We start from the raw sequence: 26580 nt of genomic DNA, 5'->3' as shown, positions 1-26580 counted from the left end.
ACTGAGTAGAACAAAAACTGCTGTATAATTACACCACTTCTATACCATTGCAAAAACTACCTGTATGGGAGACTCGCCTTATGATGGGTGACAAGTACATTTTGCAGCATTTTTTTTTAAAAAAAATAACAAAATGTGCTGTGTTTTTCTTATTTGGGATGCAATGACCTTGGGGTTTGTCATTTTCTTTTCTATTTGGCCTACATGTGGCTCAAAAACAGATTAATCTATTGAGGCTTAGGAGCTTGAGTACTTTACAAGTTTGTGTTTCCATCCTTGGGTATGTCACTAGGGTTGAGTTGCAGCTGCCACCTCTTTTGCTCTGGGAGTCCCCTCATTTGTAACTTCTGTATGGCAGGAAAATCCAAAATGATCCTTCCCTTTCAGAAAATAGATGTATCTTTCGGATTTGGCCAGAAAGGATAACTGAAAATTTCATTTCATGTCAGAAGAATTTATCAGCATTCACAAAATGTATGTTTATGGTAGAAAAACCTTAAAAATTCAAGCACAAATGAAAGCAAAATGAACAGATTTTCCTAACTAATCTAAGGATAAGAAAAATTAATACCTATTTACAACTCACACTCCCCTCCTCCCAGAATGGTTTAATATATCTCTGCCTTATATTTCTTCCATTCCATTTTCTTCATTGCAAATCATCTTGTTTTAATTTGATTTTCTCTTCCACTTTCTCTTTTTCTTTTCCTGCAATCTCTCTGTTTTTATTCCAACTGCTTTGTGTGGCTATGACTAGAAACATCTTCCAAGCAATGGGGAGTTTTTCTTTTTATTCCGTTTTATCAATATATCCTTGTCTAGAGTGTAAAAGATATCAATAGTGGCTCAATTGTAATTGCAATTAATTTATGCTATTTGAATATTATTGATTTGAACAAGCAGCTATTTAAATCTTTCTCCACTGAGTTACAATTCTTATACATTCCTGAAGAGTATCTAGATAAAAACAACTCGTGATCTATAACAAGTTGTTGAAATGCTGCCATCTTGTGTTTTTGTGGCAGGGCTCCTTAGGTTTCATTCAGGTTTGGGTTGCAATGACCCAGTGAAAGTGAAAAAAGAAACCCAAAAATTTAAAAACGTATTTTTTAAAATCTGAAAGAACACCTCTCCAGGAATCTCTAGGTCCTCCATCTTGATTCTATATTCAACTTCCAGCAGACATTGACCACATAATTGCATAGGAGGACCTGGAGATTTCTAGAGAGAGATTCCATTTAAAGTTAATCATGGACTCTCACTGGAGGACCTGGTAATAACATTTAATCAAATCCATGAACAATCAAATCTATAAAAGTCAAATCCATAAATTTGGAGGACCAACTGTAATGGGCAGCAATTTATTTTCCATCAGTGTACCTTCCTGCCCAGGAAAGTTGTATTTGCAGGGTGTCGCTTTAACAACATAGATATCATACCAGACATAGTCTTAAGAATGAAAGAGGTGCTGTATTATAGGTTTTGGATTGTTGGGTTGGTTGAATTTGTGGTTCAAGCTACCAATCATTCATATTGCTAATGGGTTCCTGGAATGGGTTTTCTTTCCAGATTGGTGCCACAGTTCCATACCCTGGGCTTCTATCACTCACCTTGCTTTTTGACCCAGATCCTTCATTGGATCTGGTATTCTAGCCCCAAAGGGACCACTGTATTGGACAAGTGAATTGGATTTAGACTGGTAATGCATGATTGGTTTTCCTCATTCATTCTTAAATGAAAATATATCCAGACAGACATCCAGGGATAAAAACAGTAAATATTTGTTGTATAGTATATGAGTTTAAATGTCTAGCACGTGAGTGCGCAGACAATAAAATATAATCCCTTAGTTAAGGAAAGTAGCACTTTTTTCTAAACTCTTTAAGCACTCTCATCTCCCATCAAGCTGAAATCTCTGTTGTGACCTTATCCATGCCTAGCTCTAATCATTTCTGTATTCCTAACTTGCCCTACAAAAAGGTTATACACTTCTGTCTTCCCTCTGTCCCCATCTCCACTTCTAACCGACTTTAACAAATAGTTCAGCAGACAGACCACTACCTTTATATGTTTCCAATAGGCCCTTCCATTCCCAAGGTTGTGATTGGCTGGATTTACTCAATCCTGAGTCCCCTCAGGTGAGAAGGGCGGGGTAGAAATGTTGTAAATAAATAAATCCATGGACGTTTATAGTTCAGCCCTTCTTCACAGTAATCTCTGTCAATTCACAATCTCATAGCTTCTCCCGTCTCAGAGGTTGGTTTGAGGATAAACATCAGAGGAGGGAACCACATATGAGAAGCCTTTTGGAAAACAAATGGGAATAAACATAACAAGACATTAAGTATATAAAGGCAAGACACATCTAAGATTGTGGGATCAAATTATGTTGTTGTCATTGTTTTTCAGTTTTATTATTTGTAATTTTAAAAATGCCATAGGGGCATTTTAATTGTGAGGCACCCATTTTCTTGCAAGGCAAACATAGCTGAGTAGGAGGCAGAGCCGTCCTTAGGTAATTTTCTGGAGTAGTCAAATGGAATTTTTGCACACACCCCCGGGAGGCAGGGCCGTGTGGGGCGGGAAGCATGGCCACGCAGGGCGGGAGGCATGGCCGCATGGGGCGGGAAGGAAGACGTTCCTGGGCACTTTGCTGAAGAGAAAAGCGGTGCCCGCTTCTCTCTTCAGGAAAGCGCCCAGGAATGTTTGCCTTCTTACTAGGAAGATGTTACAAGGCACTTTGCTGAGGAGAAAAGCTGCGCCCGCTTCTCTCTTCAGCAAAGCGCCAAGGAATGCTTGCCTTCTCACTAGGAAGACGTTCCTGGGTGCTTTGCTGAGGAGAAAAGCGGTGCCCGCTTCTTTCTTCAGCAAAGCGCCCAGGAACATTTGCCTTCTCGCTAGGAAGATGTTCCTGGGCACTTTGCTGAGGAGAAAAGCGGCGCCCGCTTCTTTCTTCAGCAAAGTACCCAGGAACGTTTGCCTTCTCGCTAGGAAGACGTTCCTGGGTGCTTTGCTGAGGAGAAAAGCAGCGCCCGCTTCTTTCTTTAGCAAAGCGCCCAGGAACGTTCGCCTTCTCTGAGGCGTGGTCAGGCCGCGCAGGAGGCGTGTCCAGGCCGCGCAGGCCAGGAGGAAGGGCCAGGCCGTGCGGGCCACATGGCAGCAAGGTCCGTCCCAAAGGTAAAGGAGGTGGGGGTGGCGCCACCCTCCCGGGGGCCTTGACAGCAGCCCCAGGATGATGGCACCACAGGCAAATGCCTAGATTGCCTGGCAGTTGGATCGCCTCTGGTAGTAGGAGTCAGGAATGGGGACTGGCAATTTCCATGCCAGGGAGGCTGCAAATATGCCCCAGGTTCAGTCTGAATTTAAAGGAATTATCCAATGTGCTTAATGTAACTTGGTAGGATGGAGCCAACTACCTTACAGAATTCTTTTAAGTTTGATCTAAATTCCAGGGGAGATCCCACTACTCCACTTACATGGAAGCCATTGGCTACCACTGACAAGACCCCAGGCTTTATTTCTCTACCACTGGCAGTTAGGTTACAGAGACAGAAAAAAAAAACCTCAATTGGAGACCTTTGAGAATATGCCTGTCAGAATATGTAGTATTGGTTGAGGAACCAATATTCTGATTCAGTTGAGGGCAAATTCATTTTTTTTCTCCTTGCATGCCATACCATAAGGAAAAGATATCTGAAAAGAGCATAATATCAAGCCCCAGAGTATTGCTGTCAGAAATCAGAAACAACCTCCCGGAGAATTAGGGTCAAGGGAAGGACTTTATTAATTGGCATTATTAACCTGCAGCTCAACTAGAGACTTTACAAATTATCACTAAATAATTTTGCCAATGGCCCTTCAAGATGAGTAGTTTGCAATTGCCACACAGCCACACTATCATCTGCCTGGGGTACCAAGCACAACCAATTGGGTCATTAATTACAGACCAGAACACGGCTGGAGTTGAATGCTTTTTCGCATTAACATCCAACCCAAACGTTTACAGCAGGGTGTTATTCACTGATCCTGAACTCAATTTATTAGGTTTAGGCATTGTGGGGAAAAGGCATAAAAGAAGGAGAAAGCTGCTGGCCTATAATCTCAAAGCTTTTCGATTGCTGTACTGCAGAAAGTGCAGAAAAGAATGTAAAGATCAGTATATTTCTAGCCAGGGCTGTGCTGAATATCTTCCAGCTTGATTTTTCAGAGGCAGAATTTGATTTCCAGAAGCTAAGAAATCCTCTCCTTCACCCCTTTCCCCTCCATTTAAGTGGGTAAATATTAATTTAAAAATCCATTGTTTCCCAGGCGGCGGCTGCTGCTATGTCAGTGCCCTGCTTGGCATTTCTCCCTCTTCTCATCAGTCAAATAGGGATCATATGGTGAATGGATTAATGTCCTGACATTACACAGCCAATCAGATTTTCTTAGGTGATGGTGAAAGCAAAGGACAACTGAATACAAGGTCAAATCAATCAAGTCCTTTTTGGTTGACACATACATTGGTGATGCCACTCAGTATGACAGGGGTTTCCAAACTAAGGCCTGTGGGCCGAATGTGACCCTCCAAGGTCATTTACCTGGCCCCCCGCTCTCAGTTTTAGACTTAGGCTGGCCCAAAGTCTGAAATGGCTTGAAGGCACACAACAGCAACCATCCTAATTACTTGACTATCTCATTAGCCAGAAGCATGCTCACACTTTGTTCCGTCCCCCAGGACGATGGTTTGCCTTACCTACTGGTCGTTTGTTTGTTTTCCCTCCTTTGCATTTTGTTTGAGCCTCTGGCTGCAAAAGCCTAGGAAAAGTGGCTTGGAATCTGCAATAGCTGGCTGCAGTTTTCTTTGCAGTGATTGGTCAAAGAGTGCAACATCTTAGGACCGCCCTTTTTACCAGGGTCTAGTCTCCATTTTGGAGCTTCATTCTGGCTATTGTCTTCCAACGTGCTGGAGCTGTGCAAGGCTAACTGGGACAAATCATCCTCAAAACCAGGCCAATCTAAGCCTATCCAAATTAGATAAGTATTGAATTATATTGATCTGGAATAGGAAATCTAGTTAGAGGAGCAAAGTTATTCCATCGCTTCTAGAACTAATCTTTGCTGTAAAGATAGGGAAGGAAAGAGTTTCTCCTTCTAATATAGGCAGCGTGATTAGGGTATAGTGGTTTTATAATCACTTTTGCCTTCTGGAACCAGGGATAATTCTGTGACTAAAACCTATAGAAATTTGTTTCATTTTCTGCAACTTTAAGATCTGTGCCAGGTTTACAACCTTGTATGAATAAACATTCTTTTTTTGAAGTTATCCAGACTCAGTCGTTCAATATCTATAGGACAGCTTATAGGGATTTGCAGTTCGCCCGGATAAAGGACAGCACGTTTCAGTTTTATAGTTTTTTATTGTCCGGCGGACGGCACAGTTTTGAGGTCGATCAGCGGTTTTTCCGCTTCAGCTAGCTTGCACGGCTTTATAGTTTTTTATAGTTTAGGAAGTTTTAGTATAGGCTGCGGCTTTTCCGCCTGAGCTCAGTCTGCATACCTAAAGACTCTACCAGCGTCTGAGGCAGTGGAGCCCGCTCTCAGACCTGAAGGAGTCAAATAGTGGGGCTCTATTTCCTTGCTATTTGGCTCGCGTGTGCGCACGTGGCCCAGTGGCTTTCTGGGTTTGCACAGGCTGTGCAGTTCCCAGCAACGTCCAGGGCTCCCTCGGCGGTAGACCTCGAGCCGCGGAGCACCAGCGACAGTTCTTTGGCTGGCTCTGAGGCGTGAAGCCCACCAGAACCAGGCTAGAACCTGGACAGGCCTGGCAACGCTGCTGCGAGTTCGGCCGGAGCACTCGGCCGGCTTCGACCTGCCTCATGGTCCGGCGGTGGTGACCTGCCTCATCGTCCTGCGGTGGTGACCTGCCTCATGGTCCGGCGGTGGTGACCTGCCTCATCGTCCTGCGGTGGTGACCTGCCTCATCGTCCTGCGGTGGTGACCTGCCTCATCGTCCTGCGGTGGTGACCTGCCTCATTGACCTGCGGCGGTGACCTGCCTCATCGTCCTGCGGTGGTGACCTGCCTCATTGACCTGCGGCGGTGACCTGCCTCATCGTCCTGCGGTGGTGACCTGCCTCATCGTCCTGCGGTGGTGACCTGCCTCATCGTCCTGCGGTGGTGACCTGCCTCATCGTCCTGCGGTGGTGACCTGCCTCATTGACCTGCGGCGGTGACCTGCCTCATCGTCCTGCGGTGGTGACCTGCCTCATCGTCCTGCGGTGGTGACCTGCCTCATCGTCCTGCGGTGGTGACCTGCTTCATCGACCTGCGGTGGTGACCTCCCTTCACAGCGGGGAGGAGGCGTCTCTTCTCTCCTCCTTTCCAAAGCCAGCCTCGGTGCTCCTTCGGCGGCAGGCCTCGAGCCGCAGAGCACGAGGTGCTTGAAAATTTGGCGAAGTCGCCATTTTGGCAGTTTACGTCACTCGGGCAAGGGAGGTATCAAGTGGCAAGTTGCTGTCAGTTGACATTTTGCAGCTTGCCCACCAAAGTCTGGCGCCAAAGGTCACTATCTTTGTAAAGTATAGTTACTTAGTGATATATATTGCTATGGTTAAGTGCTGTGAATTGTATTATATATTGAATTTGCTTTTATTGTAAATTTACTTGCAGGTATATTGCATTTGCCTTTGTTGTAAATTTACTTGCTATTAAGAATACATAATGTCTATGCAATTTCAAGATGATACAAATGGTATATCTCCTTCTGAGGCTGAAATTAGGAATGAAAGGCCCCAAAGGATAAAGCACCCTTCAGCCAAGATGCTAGCCCATCTAATAGATGAAAAGGAGCTCCTCCATGTGAGGTTAGGTTCGGCATGGGAGCGCATTGTAACATTAATGGGCAGAATAGAGAGCTTGGGTATTACAAGGGTGCCATCCATATTACAGACAGACCTTGAAGAGACCTTCGGTCTTTGGAGGGGTTTGGTGTCTAAGATAGTCCAGGTCCTCGAGCGCATTAACGCCAAGGATTCAGAGTTAGAAATAGTGAGTGTTTTAGCTGACACTAATGAGAAAGAAAATAGGGTGAGGGCAATCCTAGCTTCCTTATGCAGCCATGAGACCAATCTTTTAAAATCACCTGCTGTGGCACTTAGTCTTAAGTCCAACCGCTCTAGTCAGGTATCTAAACTAAGGGAGCGTGCATCGTCTAAACACAGCCACTCTAGCAAGTCTTCTGCTGCTGGGAGTGCCATCTCTTCCCTAGCTGCCTTGCACATTAAGGAGGCTGCACGTCTGGAGCTGCAGAGTAAAGTGGCGGGGGCGGAGGCTGATGCTAAGGCAGCTGATCTCACCCTTCCCTTTAAAGAAGAAGAGCAACGACTGCAAATAGAACAGGCCCATAGACGAAGCGAAATGCAAATAGAACAGGCCCATAGACAAAGCGAAATGCAAATAGAACAGGCTCGTATAGAGATGCTTAGAATAAAGATGGATGCCGCAGCCAAAAGGGTAAGGGCTGAGACTTTGGCCAAAGCCCTAATTGAGCCACTCACAGAAGAAAATGTAAGCCAGTTACCAATACAGGATCCTTCTGCCAAAGTGTTTGCGCACCTTGGCAGCATGAACAGCCAGTTTTCGGATGAGGAACAGGAAGACTTCTCTCCTTACCCAGAGCAGGGCCCCAAAGTCACTTTTGAGTTTCCTGCAGAGCAGAGCGTCATAGCGGGGAGCTCACCCTTGCTCGAGCTACCTGTGCCTCCTGCTAAAACCCTAGGTCAGTCAATCAGGGCCTCAAGGCCGAGTGCTAGTTGGCCCCTACAGACAGCTGCACAGGGAGCCATCGATTCGTCAGTGGTCGATGTCATCCCTCCAAGAGGCCAAAGGTTGACGCAAGGTGCACGGTGGGAGTCCACTCCACAACAGCAAACTCCTCAATTGTTCCCTTCGACGCCAGAGTCCCAGCTTGTCTCCATCATCAGAAGCCCCAGAAGAGATCTTAAGGACAAGGGTGTCGAAAAGTTTTCGGACAAGCCTGAGGAATTTCTTCTCTGGAAGGCCACCTTCCAGAGAGCAATCAGAGACTTAAAGTTATTGCCTGAGGAAGAACTGACTCTTCTGGCTGCATGGTTGGGCCCAGCCTCATCCTCACAAGTTAAGAAGATCTACGCAGCCCACGTAGCCGATCCCGACAAAGCCCTGGAAAAGGCCTGGGCCAGGTTGCAGCAGAGGTATGGGGCCAGCACAGAGATTGAAGCATCTCTTATGGACAAGCTCCAAAGGTTCCCAGCTTTAAAACTCAAAGACTTCAAACTCTTGTGGGACCTCAGCGATCTCCTTACGGAATTAGAGTCGGCCAAGGAGAATCCAGAACTGCCCGGTTTGAGGTGCCTCGATCAGCACCTGTCCCAGAGGCAGATCTTGACCAAGCTGCCCTTCACTTTGCAAGAATGCTGGGGACAGGAGGTCTTCAACTACAAGGAGGCCCACTCCCAGGCATACCCTCCATTTTCTCATTTGGTCCAGTTCATCACCAGGGCAGCCAGAGAAAGGAATGATCCACAGACGGGCCTCCCCACCTTATACCAAGGGACCCAGCCAGAGAAGGCACCTGAAGTGGACAAGAAACCACCTAGAGAGGCCAATAGACCTGTCAGCGTAAAGGCAGTCGAAACTCAACACAAGACTGACGAACCCAGGTCGGAGGTAAAGGAGTTGCTTTGCCCTATTCACCAAAAGCCTCACAGCTTGGCCAACTGCAGGGAGTTTAGTAGAAAGACATACAAAGAAAGGCAACAGCTAGTTCAAAAGCAGGGAATCTGCTTTAGATGCTGTGGAGCAACTCCACACTTTGCATCCAACTGCAAAGAAAACATCAAGTGTGAGAAATGCAACAGCCTCAAGCATTGCACCGCAATGCACAACTCCAATATCATCTCCCACCCCAAAGAGAACGCTTCACCAAAAGAAAAGTCAGCAGTCGAAGACACCGACAAGCCAGCCGCACCAGAGATGCAGGTGGAAGTTTCAGCAGTCGCCTGTACAGAGCTGTGTTCTGACTCGCACCAGTACAGAGTTTGTCATCCTATCTGCCTAGCGGATGTATATCCAGCCAAGAGCCCTTGGCTTAGAAAGAGACTCTATGTGGCCCTGGATTCACAGAGCGACGCCTCCCTGGCTACTCCAGAGTTCTTCCGCATGTTTGACCTTAAAACCAAGATGGTCGACTACACTATGACTACGTGTGCAGGAAAAAAGAAGTTGCAGGGTCGCATAGCATCTGGCTTTGTTGTCTCCTCTTGCGACCAGAAGAGACAGTTCAAGTTGCCAGACCTGATTGAGTGTTCCTCCATCCCTCGGAACAAAAAACAAATTGTAACTAGAGAAGTTGTGGAGGCTCATCCACATTTGCGACGGTTAAAGAATGCCATACCAGCCTTTCAGCCAGATGTGGACATTGCCCTTTTGCTTGGTGCGGACTGTCCGAACTTGTTCTATGTGAACGACCAAGTTAAGGGACCTCCAGGGGCGCCCATTGCTCAGCTGCTACCACTAGGCTGGACAGTTACAGGCCCAGTGTGCATAAACAAGATGCACCCACCATCGTCGTTGGACTCCAATCAAGCACAGGTGCTTAAAGGTGGACGTCCTACACTTGTGCGCAGTTGCCTAAGTCACATCTCAGTCTACTGCCAAGCAATAACTCCAGAGTATTCCTCCATCTTCAAAGTCTCTGAGAGAGACGAAGCCACAGCGCTCTCGAAAGATGAGCAAAGGTTTTCGGACATTATGAATGCTCAAGTCTCACGAAGTGCAGAGGTGAAAGCCTGCAAATCAACCACAGAAATCAAGATGGGCCAAAGATCTTGCCTGGAACCACACCGTTTTGAACGTTTTTCGGAGTGGCACAGTCTTCTTAGAGCAGTTGCTAGGCTTATACATCGTTTAGCTTGCAAAGATAGTGAGCCTTTACAGGTCCAGGATATGATAAAGGCTAAGAGCGTCATATTCAAGTCAGTACAGAGATCTGCTTTCAAGCAGGAAATAGCTAGGCTAGAGCAAGGGCTCAACATCCCTAATCAAAGTCTTCTAAATGAGTTAAACCCATTTTTAGACAAGGAGGGTATTTTGAGAGTTGGAGGAAGGTTAGCCAAAGCTAAACTCAAAGTGTGTATAAAGAACCCCATCATTGTACCCCCCAATAGCCATATTGCTTTGCTGTTGGTTCGTCACTACCATGAGAAAATCCATCATCAAGGTAGAACTCTGACTGAGGCGACCCTTAGAAATGAAGGCCTGTGGGTGGTAAATGCTAAAAGTTTGGTCAGCAGTGTTATTTTTAAGTGTGTCAAATGTCGGCGACTCAGACGTAACTGTCAGAGTCAGCTGATGGCTGAGTTACTTCAGGACAGGACTTTGACAGACCCCCCCCTTTTCCCATGTGGGAATCGATGTGTTTGGTCCTTGGGAGGTTGTCACTAGGAAAACCAGGGGTGGTGTTGTAAATAACAAAAGATGGGCGGGTTTGTTTACTTGTTTGTCAAAACGAACTGTCTATATAGAGGTTGCAGAGGGAATGGACACTTCATCATTCATAAACGCATTGAAAAGGTTCATAGCCCTCAGAGGGCCAATTAAGTTAATTTGGTCGGACTGTGGCACCAATTTTGCATGTGCAGACCTTAGCCAACCACTTCTGGAAGAGGTGGAAGGCCGAATACTTAAGCCAGCTTCCAACCAGAAGACTCTGGCAAACCCCAGAGGACAATTTCAAGGTGGGAAACCTTGTGTTGCTAAAGGACAAAGACTTGCCCCGCTATGCCTGGCCTATGGGCATTACACTAAAGACCTTTCCTTGCCCTGACGGTAAGGTTAGAAAAGTTCAGGTAAAGACTCATAGTAAGGACAAAATGTCTGTCCTGGACAGACCAACCAGCAATCTCGTGTTGCCTGTCCAAAGTGTGTAAGTTTTATACTGTTTTATTGTTGTGTATACAAAGGTGTTTGTATGTTTTTGATTGGTAAATTCCCACATCCTGGGAATTTAGCGGGGAGTGTTCCGTCCCCCAGGACGATGGTTTGCCTTACCTACTGGTCGTTTGTTTGTTTTCCCTCCTTTGCATTTTGTTTGAGCCTCTGGCTGCAAAAGCCTAGGAAAAGTGGCTTGGAATCTGCAATAGCTGGCTGCAGTTTTCTTTGCAGTGATTGGTCAAAGAGTGCAACATCTTAGGACCGCCCTTTTTACCAGGGTCTAGTCTCCATTTTGGAGCTTCATTCTGGCTATTGTCTTCCAACGTGCTGGAGCTGTGCAAGGCTAACTGGGACAAATCATCCTCAAAACCAGGCCAATCTAAGCCTATCCAAATTAGATAAGTATTGAATTATATTGATCTGGAATAGGAAATCTAGTTAGAGGAGCAAAGTTATTCCATCGCTTCTAGAACTAATCTTTGCTGTAAAGATAGGGAAGGAAAGAGTTTCTCCTTCTAATATAGGCAGCGTGATTAGGGTATAGTGGTTTTATAATCACTTTTGCCTTCTGGAACCAGGGATAATTCTGTGACTAAAACCTATAGAAATTTGTTTCATTTTCTGCAACTTTAAGATCTGTGCCAGGTTTACAACCTTGTATGAATAAACATTCTTTTTTTGAAGTTATCCAGACTCAGTCGTTCAATATCTATAGGACAGCTTATAGGGATTTGCAGTTCGCCCGGATAAAGGACAGCACGTTTCAGTTTTATAGTTTTTTATTGTCCGGCGGACGGCACACACTTCCCATTGAAATCCTGATAGGTTTATGTTGGTTAATTTTTGTATTGTTTTTTCGTTGTTGTTGTTGTTGTTGTTTTGGTTTTTGCACTACAAATAAGACATGTGCAGTGTGCATAGGAATTTGTTCGTTTTTTTTCTTTCAAATGATAATTCAGCCCCTCAACAGTCTGAAGGATTGTGGACCAGCCCTCTGCTTAAAAAGTTTGAGGAACCCAAATTCACCTCAATTAGCAAGTTGATATTGTCATTATAAGCTTTATTCACTAGATGGCAGTGTGCTTAGTTTTATTGGGTTTGAGATGGGAGTTTCCCTTACCTGTTTTGTTTTGTTTTTAAGGGAGAGCTCCCCGGGTCTAGCTCTCAGACTAGTGGGCTTTCTGCATAAGCCATAACATGGTGCCTGAAATCAAGTTTTAAAAACAAACTAAAAAATGGCTCTTTGTGCCATTGATTATCCAGAGGCAAAGTTTGCAAATTGAAATATTTGCTTCCTTTCACCTGCTTTGGAGGTCAAATAGAAGGGAGAAATGTTGTGATGAAGTTCACTCCTTTGTGCTAGAATGAAGAAGCCAGTGAGTTTGCAGATCCTCAAACTTTGCCAATGAAGGCCACAAACACAATGAACAGGCTGTTCTAGCCAGTTTTAATGACCAACTCCCTCACAAGGAAATACAATCCAAACAGAAAGCCTGCATTTTCCCCCAAATGGCTGAGAAGCCAAGAAAACTTGTTGAATCATTTGTTAGATCTTGTATGAAAAGGCACAATGCTGTGGCTTTGCTGATGAAGAGAACCACCTTAGAGCTAAATTGCTGCTTAGAATTCAAGACAGAGGATTTTCTAAATAGATGCAGCTAATAGAGGCCTTAACCCTTCACAAAGCCAAGGCGATTTCAACTGATCAAAGCCCACAACAGGAAGCAAGGAGAACTTGGGGTGAATGTTTTGGAGGAGGTAACCTTCACTCCACAGAGGGAGGGAGGGAGGGGGAGGGGGAGAGGGAGAGGGAGAGGGAGAGAGAGAGAGAGAGAGAGAGAGCAATCCAGCCATTTTAAAGACACAATGTAGCAAAAAAAGCCAATCCTTTCTGGCAGCAATGTTACTACACAGAATAGCAGTCACTCTAGTTAGGTTATTCAGAAGACTTGCAGATCTGTAACTGTTTGAAAGGCTATCAAATACATGATCGAACAGCTTTCATTTACTGATCCTCAGAGGGCAGGAAACAAACTGATGGGTCCAAATTAAATCAAGGAAGCATTCAACTAAACATTAAGAACTAAGGTAAAAGCAGTCAGACAATGGATCAGACTACAGCAGGAGGAAGTATGTCTCTTTTTGTTTAAGGATTTCAAAGCAAAAACCGGATTGCTAGGTCTCAGAGAGTGGAACAGACAGCCTTTTATATCTCTTCCAGGTCCTACATATCTGTGGTTTAGAAATAGTCGAATATCTATATCATTCGTATTGCATAGATGGTCATTCATTTAAATGTTGTTGCATTAAATCAGCAGTGGAAAACTGTGATCCTCCTGGTGATATTGGACTACAGCTGCTATCAGTTAGAAAGAATAATGGTGAGAGATGTTTGGATGTGCAGTCTTACTACAACTCTAATCTAATTACAACAGCTTGTCTACCTTACTTTAAACAAAATTTAAAGTGCAAGTTTGGTGTTAGGAAATGACATTTAGTTTATTTATTTATTTATTTATTTATCATGTCAGAAGCAAATTGAGAATACAGTTATAATGTGTGGATAAGCCACAAACAAAGTTAACAACCTGGCATTATAATGGATTTCCTTTGACCAGAAGCTGGCCACTTCGGGTGCCTCTCAATGTTTTGTCTTTGTTCGAACTGGACACAGTTGTATCTGGATGAAAAGGGGCGATAAGTCTAGCTTCATAATTTCATTTTAATGTTCCATGACAATCAGTGATTAAAGAAAACAAAATGGAAAGTACTTTTATAAAGGTAATTTTTCACAGAAAGAAATTAGAAGTGATATCGCCTCCAGATGTTATTTGATTTACTCATAAATGATCAGGAATCAATGGGTAACCAAGTTTACGAATGACACTATCTTGAGGGTGATGAATATCCAAATGGAATATGAAAAACTTCCAAATGATCCTGTTTTCCACGTTAAGGTGTTTGGAAAATAATGTATGAGAATCACAGTAATGCAAACTGCAGGGAAACATCAAAGTTAAACATTTGGTTTAAGGTCGTATGAGCAGACTTGTGCACCTGGTGCTATTGTATAGGAATGTGCACTTGACATTGTACATAGATACAAATGCATATTTGGCTGTACATTCAGTTGCACATTTGGTATCTTAGTTCAGTTGCACAGTGATGCTATTCGACACAATGGTTGTGCAGCACAATTAATGCATAATTCCACAAGTGGAAATTTATACTATGTAAACTAATATAGAATTGTGGCAGGAATCTCCACCACATGATTTTTCTAAGTGCAATAATGGACTTGCAGCATGGTGGGAGCCCAAGGTGGTGCAGTGGGTTAAACCCTTGTACTGGCAGACTACTGATTTGAAGGTTGGTTTGCTGACCTAAAAATTGCTGGTTTGAATACAACCCAGGAAGACAATGAATGAACTCCAGCTCCATGTGGGGACATAAGAGAAGCCTCCCACAAGGATGATAAAACATCAAACATCTGGGCATCCCCTGGGCAATGTCCTTGCAGACGGCCAATTTTCTTACACCAGAAGTGACTTGCAGTTTCTCAATTAGCTCCTGACACAAATAAAACAAGCATTGTGGGATACTCATCACTCCAGAGGCCCAAAATTATTTTGCACATTGTTAGAGAAATCAGCCTTTAATGAAATTCATGCCAGAGGCTATTGAAGTATCAGTGTAAAACAAGTGGATTTTTAGCCACAGGTTTCTGGCTCCATCCCATCATCCCTCTTTCTGTTTTTCATTGCTTCCTTTGATCTGGCAACTGCCTTTGTTATGCATCAAATGCTGCCTTTACAAAATAATAATAATAATAATAATGCTCCTACTAAAATGCTTGCAAGACATCGCAGTCTCTGATGTTTTATTCGAACGTTGGTTGTTCTGTCCAGTTCTGAGTAATGTTGCTGTTCCTCGGACCAGCCAGCCAGCACTTTTAGAGTCATGAAAGTGACAGGCCTTTGCAGTGAGAGAGTGAGCTGGAAGAGAGGTTGGGGAGCAGCAAGCACCCAGCAGGGAGGGGGAGATGAGGTGGGATAGCCTGAGACTCAGCTGCAGCCATTTATCTCCCGAAGCTGGGCTATTAGACAGATGACAGAGGGAGAGAGGCAGCCAGCTCAGGCACTGAAACTTAGGCTGTTTCCAGTTGGTGATTTATCTCCCAGCTTCATCTGGCAAACTTGCTGATGGAAGGACTCTTCCTTTCTCTGCGCCTCATCAGTTCTCATTCTCATTGCATTCTCTCCCCCCGCCCAGTCTGTGGGAAAAGGCTTCTGGTTTCTTTTCATTTAATCTCTCTCTCTCTCTCTCTCTCTCTCTCTCTCTCTCTCTCTCTCTCTCTCTCTCTCTCTCTCTCTCTCTCTCTCTCTCATAGCTATTCAGTTTCTTCAGGCAGTCTAAAAAAGATAATATTTTGGGTGGGTGTTTTCTCAAGCCTGTTGTACAATTGCAACTATCATCTGGACAGACTGAACCACACATTTAAAAATCAGCAGGCACAGATTTAAAGTACTTACTCTGTCATTCAACTAACAACCTTTGGGGCTTGAGGACCCCACAGGAGACTCTTTTACGGATATGTCCTCCTTAAAAAGAGAGAGAGAGAGAGATCTGGATAACCCTCCTTCCTTGTTAGAAGTAGGATGCCTTCTCTCCAGTAGGAATCCTGCTACTTATATCTGTTTCCTTCTTCCAGTAAGAGGTATTTGGTGTTGGAATTGTCAGAGTATTTATTTGTTTTATAACTGACTTTTCTTTCAAAGCAGTTTACAGTGCAAATTAAAACAAAGTCACTAAAACTATAGCTGGTATCATATTGGTATATTACAACAGCATAAATTGAATTTACAGTATTTTAACTCACTATTTTTCATTGTTTCAGAAATTGGAATTCTGTTTTGACCATGCAATGAGCAAAATTGCCCCTCAAAACCCAATTTGAAAACAGAGCAGTCCCACACCCAACATAGACATATCCATGTTGTTACAGGTGAAAGTGATACAGCAGGAATGTTTACAGATATTTTATCTGCACGGCCCCCCTTAGGACACCAGAAGTTCTTACATGAGGTGTGATGTGGATGATCCATAATAGGACTTCCTTTTGGGGTGGGTTCAAAATAAAAATCAGGGTGGAGAATGACTAATCCTAACTGTTGCCACACAAGCTCTTTGCTCAACTCAAATCATTCCAAAATCTGCAATAAACCATAGAGAGGGGAAGGAACAGCATAGGTATCCTGTCAGTTCCTGTCGGATATAGTGACAGGAAAATGAGATAAATCATTTCATTTGTGTCATTGTGACCTGGATCCAACTCAATTCAACTAGGAAAAATGCCTTGTTTATTTTCCACATCAGTACTGGTTTAACCCTAGCTGATACAAAAACTTCTGCATGACAGGAAAACATGGCTCATACAGCATACCCTCTGTTGATCCCACAATGTGTTTTGCAAAGCTTCTCACAAGTGGTGCCCAGGAGTTCCATGTTTGGATAAGCAAGACCAATGTAGAAGTGCTAAAACATAGGCCCAGATCAGAAGCAGCTGCTGATCTCTGTGACAATGGCAGTGGAGAATCCATGCTGAGCTTTAGGACTTTTATCTCACTAACTCATTGTTCCACTACACTTGTATTAGCATAGATAGTTGATCCATACCATGTTGAGCACCTTCAATATCAAACCTGTCTTCAGATTGCTATTGCACTAATTCGCAATTCTGTGGTCTTGCGATCATATTTCCACACACCTTTGTAACTCCACCTCCCTTCACTACTACAGTTCCCTTTATTTTATTTTTAGTTCAATTACACAATTTCAGCATTTACAAACAAAAAAGTCAAAGGCAAATATAAAAGAAAAGTAAAAAGTTTGGGGATAGAGAGGGAGAGGAGGATAATTCCACCCCTTAATATTAATGCCAGCATGATGGAACAGACGTAGAAAAGACCCATTGAACCAAGGTAAATTATGGGAATGTTGTAGGACTGGGAGTTGTTGACAGATTTTACTTGTTAATAGACAGGGACAGAGGAATGACGGAGGGGAAACAAACCTGTAATGGGATGCACATGGTGTTGTGTCCCGCTGCAGTGCCGGTTTGCCTGCTTCCTGTGATACAGTCCTTAGTCTGGACTTTAAGGAGCAATACAAGGCATTGAATGTTATTACACAAATAGGACCAGCACCTTGGAGGGCTCCTTTATGATTCAAACGGAGTCACAGTCTGCATTAACTGCCCCATTGGCATGAAGCCATCCCTAGTTCTGATATGTTTGTCAGCTTTGGATCCCAGCACAGACTCAACAATTCCCTTTTAAGCACAGGGGCAGGGCAGTCTATATACATATTTACGGTTCTGGAAAAGCGGCGGCTCTAAAAAAAGCCATATGGTATCATTAAGGAAGTAATTGATGGTGGGCACAGAAAAGTAAGACTCAGCATAAGCAGTGATATCGGGGGAGCTTGTATGTGTCTGTGTGTGCTTCAATACCTCTGAGATCTGTTTTTGATTATCCTTTTTCTCATGTTAAGTGTTTCCCTTGAGGGACGGAGCTTGCAGCCTTCACAGATTTGCATCTTCCTGTTCAGATCAAATATGCTACTTGTCCCCATATGAGCTCTTTTTCCAGCATATTGTATTTCCCATATCTCCCCCCGTCCCACCAGTAGTAACAGCACTATCATCTTGAGCTGCTGAGCCTTTCTGCTTAGAAGGCCTTTTACATAAACTCTTCTTCACCTGAATTCAACCATAGCAATCTGCGGCTCCCATCATACAATGGAGGAGAGTTTGGCTTTCCTGCCCAACAGGCCTCCTCCAAGGTCACAGCCTTGTTGTTAAAACCATATGCCATTTTTGCAACTAGGACTGGGTATACATTTGCACATGAAAGTGCTAGAGTCAGAGCTATTCCTGAAGGCATTAGATGCAACAGAATGGTTTTAACTGAGTGCTGGAGCCATTAAAAGGCAAAATATACACATGAGGATATTTTGGTCCATGAGGAAACTAGTAATATTGAATAGAGACTCTTCCACACTGATGTCACTTCACACAATTTAATCCCGTGTAAAGGGTGGTCCAAAAATCACATATGATCATGTGTGTGTTTGGATAGATAGGTAGATAGATAGGTAGATAGATAGATAGATAGATAGATAGATAGATAGATAGATAGATAGATAGATAGATAGATAGACAGATGATGCTTTGGTACTTGACCCCATTTGCAAGATTTGATTTTTCACACATCATGTAAATGTGTTTCCTATGTTTACAGGATATGATGTTATGGTATTGTATATTAAAAACAAAAGTAAAGGACTCATTAAATGTTGAAACCCTTCTGTGACTTTTGACCCACTCTATCTTTGCCAGTTGTCATCTCTGCATTACTTCTCCGATACTGGCCTCTTTGTTGTGATTTTCGAGGGATCTGGAAAGACTTTCAAAACCTGAGGTATAATTTCTTGAGGCAGCCTTATAGTTTGAGATGCAATTACACTCCTTTCTGGTTTTTTGTTGTTGTTATTGTTGTTATATTACTATAGTACAAAAGTACCATTTCACTGATCCACTAATTTACTGATGGAAGGATGAAAGGATGAAAGTGTTGGTGTTCCACTATGGCTCAGAATTTAAAAGAAACTCACTCACAAGTGGGAGTGAAATGTTGCAAATGGTCCTGGAAAATGGCAGGAAATATTCGGACATAACAGACACTTATTTTGGATAAAAATGACCCAAGAACTATAGCAATGAATTCCACAACGTCCTGGCACATTTGCCCCATCTAGAGAGACACAAGGACAGGTTTTAGAGGACAAACAAGTAGTTTGAATAAGTACAATATTAATATTTTAAAAGGCCTAAATAGCTTGTTTAATTTCCTTTGATCAACTTGATCACAGAAAGGCAGCAGTGACACTTTTGTCTAGCTAATATGATGAGCATCTTGAGATCTCTGCCCACAGACATGTGCAAGAAAGATTACATTCAGAATTTCAGAAACCTGAGCAGATATTTTAAAGTTTTGTAGTCATAGATTCAAACTCAGGACATACTAGGTGAACAGAGAAGTGAACTACATGTAACACTGGGTGCATAGATATTACTAAATTATATTTCAGTTATGCAACTCCCAGCCAGTTTCCTAAAAGATAGACAGGATGCAATTTTGCTACATTCACCATGCCCAAATCCCAGTAAGTAGCATCAAGTTTATTGGAGGAGACAGTAGTGAGAAGCCCTCAGATAGAATGACAGTTTTCCTCAGGAAAACCTTGCCAGAGTTACAAAACCCTAGTTACTTACAATTACTCCATCTATTCAATAATTTAAGACATAATTAAGTTGCATTCTGGTTGCAACTTAAAAAAATAATTTCATTCCTTTTGCAGTGCAATTGTGATAATGATTTTTAAACTCATGTTTTGCCTTATTAAATGTTGAAGCAATCCTATCACATGATTCTCCTTGCAGCTTGTGTTTTGGCCTTTGCTAGTGTCATGTGCTGTGTTGCAGGGGATGTGAGGAAAATGCCTTTTATGCTACAAGCCAGTAGTTTATCAAATTCAGATTTTAAGTAACTAAAAATAATTGTTCTAGTTATTTCTAAGAAATAGGAAAGAAAAATGATTTTTAAAACTCTTAATTATTCTGGTGACTGTTTTGTGAGTAGAACTATAAATGTAATTTGTTACTTTTAAAGTTGAACACTTCACTATGCAAAATGGAGATGCAGGTGAATGGCAGCAGTGACAAGAAATTGAAAGGAATAGTTTGCATCAAATAAATGTACATAGGAATGAGTAGGTGGATGAACTTTGCTAAATTTGAGCCCAAAAATTGAATTATTCCTCTTCAATGGTCCTTGGGGGTGTTGAGCTTTGTAGTATATCTCTTGTCTGGACTGTCAATATCATGTAAACCTATTGGCTGAGATGTTCACACAGGACACATTGTGATCTGGATTGCTTTTTAGATTGTGCATGTGGGCTGAAAAAATGTGGGTTGCCTTACAGCAAAAGTCAGATGGAATGGTATTATGATTCCAAGGCATGAGGTAGAAAATCCCAGATTGCTTTTCTCGACCATGTCCAGTTAAAAAAGTTATCAGGAAACAGAAACAAAAACAACTCTGTTTGAAGCTACTGCCTGTCCGAGTAGACAATACTGATTTAGAGGAAGCAGCAGAAGGCAAATTCATTTTGTTCTTTCTACGGATTTTTTTTTCGTGTCAGGAACGACTTGAGAAACTGCAAGTCGCTTCCGGTTTGAGAAAACTGGCTGTCAGCAAGGACATTGTTTTGATGTTTTACCATCCTCATAGGCTTCTTTCATGTCCCCACATGGTGAGCTGGAGTTGACAGAGGGAGCTCATCCACACTATCTCCAGATTTGAACTGGCAACCTTCAGGTCAGCAGTCCTGCCGGCACAAAGGTTTCACCCATTGCACCTCCGGATGAGTCATAAAGAAAGGTATTTGAAACATGCTGTCCCCTCTTTGGGTCAGGCATCAAGAAAGACCACCCAGAAAATCAAGAGAACAAAATTGGGGTCATAAAAATGTAATCATCATTATTACACTGCTGCTGAATATGAGACTTTACAAATTGTGTTTTGTCAGTAGCTCTTCAGAGTAAGTAGTTTGCAGCAGAAGAAAAAGTCCTAAAAGATGTGATGCTACTACTGGACTGTCAATTCTTCAATCTTCTATGCCTCATCAGGCACAGAATGGCAGTGTAGGTGGATTCAGGGTATCTAGAGTAGTTTGTGTTGGGAGTACTTTGGATACTCCAGAAAAAGAAGTTGATACCAACCTTGGCAGTGACCAAAGGTATACATGCAAAGGCATAAAGTTAACATGTCTGCATTTACCAGTAATAGGGTGTTAGCCTATATATGTAACTAATAATGATAACATCATGATAACGTAATGCTGATAAGGGGGAAAGAGTGGGGGAAGAAAAGCTTTGGGGTAAGCAAGTATTAGCACTAAGAAAAATATGAGAACATTGGTGCTATGAATGAGCAGAAAGGCTTCACAGAATGGCCGCAGACACTGAGTGGGACTGAGGGGAACAGGGCAGAGGAGATTTCCTTACTATCTCTGGGCACATTGTTGTTAAAGTCCTGCATCATAACAACTACGAGCAGAATTAGGCAAGTCCTGGAGGCACAAACTGCTGAGTCTCAGCTGACAGCAGCTCATTACCAAGAGATACAACAGGCCTTTACATTTCCAACATGCATCACGTGGCTCCAGCATTGAATTTCCAGTCACATAGCAAGTGATTTTTTTTCTCCCTCGCAGACTCCCGCATTCAGCACCGTCGGCCGAATCTTTTGAACTGAAGATCATAATAATAAAAAACTCTTGAAACCCTGAATCTGAGCCCACGCTTCCCTGAACAGAAGCAGCAACAGATTGCAGGCAACATGCAGCAAATGCGTGAGCTACACGGGAGCTAATGAGGAGGTGTCCTTTCAGCACACCATTGCCAACTGAGAGCTTTGTCCAGCTCCTGTTGGAATCTGTCCATTGATTTTAATGACAGCAGGAGCCAACCCTCAAACCGAAATAATAGCTTGTTTTCCCCTCTACCTCTTTTATCTCAAAGGAGCCTTGCAGGTTTTTGCAGACTGGTTCCACGTGTGTTGTCTCAAATGCAAATGTTGCTTGGGTCCACCAGCCATGGGAGTTTTAACTCTATTTTGCAAAATAGTGAGAAAACCAATTTGTAAATGTCCTTTTCACAGTGGTGGAAATTGGATCTTAATGATGAAGGTTAACTAGAACAATATAATTAACCACTGTGAAAAAGCCTTTGCGGATTTTGTTAAGGACCATATGAGCAACTAGAATCATTAAAAGAAACAGAATTTATCACCACCATTAGAAAGAGCTTGGCTTCATTCAACACAGAAAAAAGGAGACTGGGAAGAAGACATTATAACAGACTACAATCTTATCAAACGTAGAAGCATAAGAGAGAAAGAAGAGCTATTTAAATCAAATAATAGCAGTGGGAGGAAGCTTTATGGCTACAAATTGGGTATTAACAAGTTTTAGTTTGGAAAGTGCAGAGGTTTTTTAAAAGTCTTTTATATATCTTCATAAGATGCACCTTTGAGTTTAATGGAGTTTCTCAACATTCACTAAAGAACTGATTCTGAATGCCAGGAGACCAGACCGCAAGCACAGTAGAAATCCATTTATTCAGGCAGAATAAAGTATTGCTTTGCTGTCATGTTATGAAATTGAGGTAAACTATGCCCTGATGTATACCTGGTTATGCATAACGTCCACAAATACACAATTAGGAAAAAGGCCAGACTTTAAATGTTAGCCTATTTGCTTCAATGTTTGTTTATTATTCTTTTTTTTCTTATTGTATACTATCATTCATCCACTGAGCATAAGACCATGTGTGTGTCTCTCCTGCCCCATTTCATCTTCACAATAATAACTCCCTGTGAAGCAGATCCAGTAGAGAAATAATGAATGACTCTATGGATTTCATGGCTCACTAGAGATTCAAAGCTAAACTGCAGCCCAGACTAGACCAGAACAAGTCATGACTCTCTTGGGGATGTCTCTATGATTGAAGTTAGCCATACACACCTCATCATGAAAGCAGTTAACCACACCCCCAGGGATATGATAGCTGTACAGAAAGCAGGACCAAAGGATGTATGAAAGACTGTGACTCTCTCAAACACAAACAAGATGGTTCTAGAGAGGGCAGAAAGGGAGGACAGAGCTCCAGAACCAGGAAAGGAATCTACTTTGCTGGAACCACAAATTTGTGGTTCTTCCTGAAATCTCATTGACTGGTCGTGACTCTGTGAAGTTATTGTATATCTCAGCAGAAGCCTTTGGTCCTTTGGATTACAACTGCTATAATCATTTAGCATTGGCCAGTAGGGACTGCTGTTGCCTATTATGTTAGTTGGAAATGAATCCACTCTGGGGTTTAGTTAGACCAGCAGTTCCCAAACTTTGGTCTTCCAGATATTTTGAATTTCAGCTTCCTTAATCCCTGAACATCAGTCAAGTTGGCTGTGACCTGAAGAAGCTGAAGTTCAAAAGACTTTGGAGATAAAACTTTGGGAGCCACTAAGTCAAGACATTTTTAAGAGTGTGGAATCTTTTCTGTAAGATAAGCAATTTGGATGGCACCTTTAAATGTAAGCCTAAAATCTAAAGCACATCCACTATCCCATACATGCAAGGCACTCTTGAATGAACTAGTTGCTTGTAGTTGACATTTGAAACATCTGAACTTCAAAAGTTTCCCACCAGTTTTAGCTGATCATTTCTAGTGTATTGGGTTGACTACCAGAGAGCTTTGTCGCTGAAAATTCCTTTTTCTGCTCTCTGTAGAAGTTGTAATGCCTTCTGTCTCCAGTGTTTTATCCTGATTAATCCATCTGCTGGATTTAACTCAAGCAGCAGGTACATTCCCGTTACAAATAAATGCTAATTCCACAACACCAAGGGAACATTCAAACATGCAACTGCCCCCACTTGGAATAACCTAGCAATATTAGCATCAGTATGATTATGCCATGATTTTGCCTCTGTGATAACCGTTATTTTATAGAAAATATTCACACTGTCATATCACCTCCTTGTTCCAAAAAGTCATACATTAACACAGAGTTTAGAAATTCTATGAGTTGTTAGATTTAAGTTCATTTTTTGAAAATTTAATAAATATTTAGCAAAAAAAATCTTACTTTTTTGTATTGCAGTTTTCAGAACCACCAAAAGCTGGGAGATCTAGGATTTGTAGTCCAAACAGAGAGTCATTTCAGCTCTTCCTTAATACAGGTCATGGAATGATCACAGCACATACAAACCAATGCAGTTGTACAGTTCTACATGTAAAATCTGTTGTTATCATTATAATTTTCCTTTAAGACTAAAAATGGAAACAATATGGCTATTGTTATAAAGGAGACTCAGGAGCTATTGCTATGGCTTTTTTTTTTAGACTTGCACATCCGTGAAAATTGCTCCTAGATTCAGCAATCATGGTTGTGATTTATGGCAATCTCCAGATAAGTATTCACTTCATTACTGCTAAATGCACTGCTGCTTTAAGAAAATCCTTTCAAATCAAAATGAGCAGACCATTCACCTATGAAAACTTCTGTGTAACAGAAATGCCGGAGTTTAAAGGCTTGGATTTACATTTCACAGTCATTCCCCAGGGAATAAGAAGTAAGAGAGCATGGACCAGTTTCATCCAGTGTCATGAAGTTTAGCTGATGGATAATTTCGATCTCAGTGAGTAGCTAATAATATTTATTCACCTTTGAGATATGCTGAAAGACCTGTGGGTAGAGAAGAGGAAAAGCCTATTAAAATTATATTTCTTTCTCCCTCTTCCCCCCAACTGCAAAAAATATTAAGATTGTTCAATTCCTTCTTAAACATTTGAAATGAATATTCTAACTCAGCATAGTTTATTTCCTTTCCCTGTACACTGAAATACATCCCAATGGCTGGGACATTAAAGCACACTCATAAATGTCTCATCTGGTTCTTCCTGCTCAAAAGGGGCTCCCCGTTTCCCCTCCCTGAAGCCAGACTGTGGTGCAATGCAATAAAACAGCAAATGACTTTGCATGCTACCTCCTGGCATCATTGGCTTCTAATTAAGAAATAATGAGGCAGACTCCATTCTAGACTGCGGAACTAATAAATGACGACCAACAGGTCCCCTGCCCCAGCTTTATTTCAACAACGGAAATAATCCTGCCCAGCTCAGTGCTCCCATTTGCATAGGGCAGATTTTTGTAAGTGGGAAGAAGATACTCATTATCTCTGTCGAGGTTGGGAAGGAAGCAGGAACAGAATGGACTCTCTCAGCATGAATTCTCTCTATGCTTATGCCCTCTACCCTGTGTACAAAGCACACAGGCTACTGATTGTCCTCCTGATTCTAATATCGAAGTAGTCTGACTCGGCTTGCAGATCTTAACAATTTGTGTTCATTCTTACGGTCTTGTTCATTCTTGTTGTTACAATTCCTATGACTGAAGGAAGCCAGAATTGTGGGGTGGAGTTTGGTTATATGTCTGTTTCATCACCTCTGGATGAGTAGTTATTATCTTTCACAGATAACAGCCCATATTTCTCAACTTTCAGCACTTTTACAGTGGTGTGGCTGAATGTGGGTTGAATGGTGAGGAATGTACAGAGAGAGGAACATAGATCCATAGAGTTGGAAGAGACCATAAGGCTAGTCTACACATTCCAACCACCCACCATGCAGAGATACACAACCAAAGCATTTTTGTCCCTAAACCAATGTAAATTGGAGGTTCCATTCAACTGAAGTATCTAATGCCTCATGGTCATGCCCCAGCAGGCTTAAAATGTGCTGAGATACTGGATCAAGGCCAGCTGAAGCTTCTTTCTTCAATACAGTATTAAATCTTTACCATTATCTCTGCCCTGTCCAGAAATTCACCTAAATCACACTGTTATTGTGACATTTCTTGAGCTGAGGATGCTGAGGATTCCTTTAGGAGAATCTGTATGTGTTGTTTGCTTGCCATCTCTGGACACATATTTTTCTAGATGTCAGACCTTTAAAAATCTCATAGGAGCAAAAGCAATTCAGAGGAGGAGAAGCGCAGAAGGAAATTAGTAGGTAGGGAAACAGTTAAACATCCTCACTCCCACATCCCCACTGAAAAATCACCTCTTTCTGAAACTTCTTCCCCATAAAGAAGAAACCAAGTGGGTGGGGGATATTTCTAATATGTAATTACACACTGGGATGTTTTTTTAAAGAGAGTTAGAGATAAATTCACATAGGATTCTTCTATCAACAGCTATTAGCTGTCATAAGGAAACCCTGAAGGCAGTAGATCTTGGAATGCAGGTGCTAAAAAACCAAAAACAGGGAAGTGCTAGCAAACTTCCCAGAGGCGTGTCTACATACTATTGCAAACAGAATACTAGACTAGATGGATATTTAGCTCAATCTGTCAGGACTCCTATTTTGAAACTGGCAGCCAGTCCCAGAGGGCAGGGAGATATGCCTGGGGGAAGTTGCAGATTGATTTGAGTAGCATTTCCCCTTCTGTTCAGTCTTATTCTGCTGTCACTTGGCGTAACCAACTCATGTGGTTTTATTCCTTCCTTCCTTCCATCCTTCCTTCCTTCATATGCTGAAAAACACTGTTAATATTGGCATTCACCAAGAAAGGAAAACAGTGTTCTAACTAGAATATTGTTGATTTTCATTTTAATACTAATTCGCCATATTCACTCTTCCCAAAACTATTAATCAAAATATATTTATATAGTTATATAGTCAGTCCTCCACATTTACAAGTTTAACTTTTTTTGGATTTGAAGATTCATAAATGTGATTTATATGGTCTCTCTGGGAATCACTAGGTCCTGCAGTATAGTTTCACGGTTAATTTCCACTGGAGGTTGGCCATGGGGATGTGTTGGAATGTCTAGAAGTTCCTAAGGAGAACATTTTTCTTGGCATGTGTAGGTCCTCCCAACCTCCAGTGGGAGGCTGACCATTACAGAATACTGGGGACCTGGATATTCTCAGAGAGGTGTTCTC

At 42.3% G+C, this 26580-nt stretch overlaps 1 protein-coding gene across 3 annotated transcripts in view; it reads left to right on the top strand.

Moving 5' to 3' along the window:
• Window positions 1-26580, top strand: part of lrrn2 (leucine rich repeat neuronal 2) — a 233818-nt gene that overhangs the window by 181119 nt on the left and 26119 nt on the right. The window contains exon 1 of one of the 3 annotated variants that reach the window (XM_003220364.4): window positions 24157-24272. The exons of the other annotated variants lie outside the window; for them this stretch is intronic. The gene's annotated coding sequence lies outside the window, so the exon portion shown is untranslated. Of the gene's footprint in view, window positions 1-24156; window positions 24273-26580 lie in introns of those variants that run through there. 3 annotated transcript variants of the gene reach the window in all.

The sequence above is a fragment of the Anolis carolinensis genome, chromosome 4 (assembly GCF_035594765.1).
Source record: "Anolis carolinensis isolate JA03-04 chromosome 4, rAnoCar3.1.pri, whole genome shotgun sequence".
Classification (NCBI taxonomy): Eukaryota; Metazoa; Chordata; class Lepidosauria; order Squamata; family Dactyloidae; genus Anolis; species Anolis carolinensis.
This window is presented reverse-complemented; position numbering and strand designations above follow the sequence as displayed.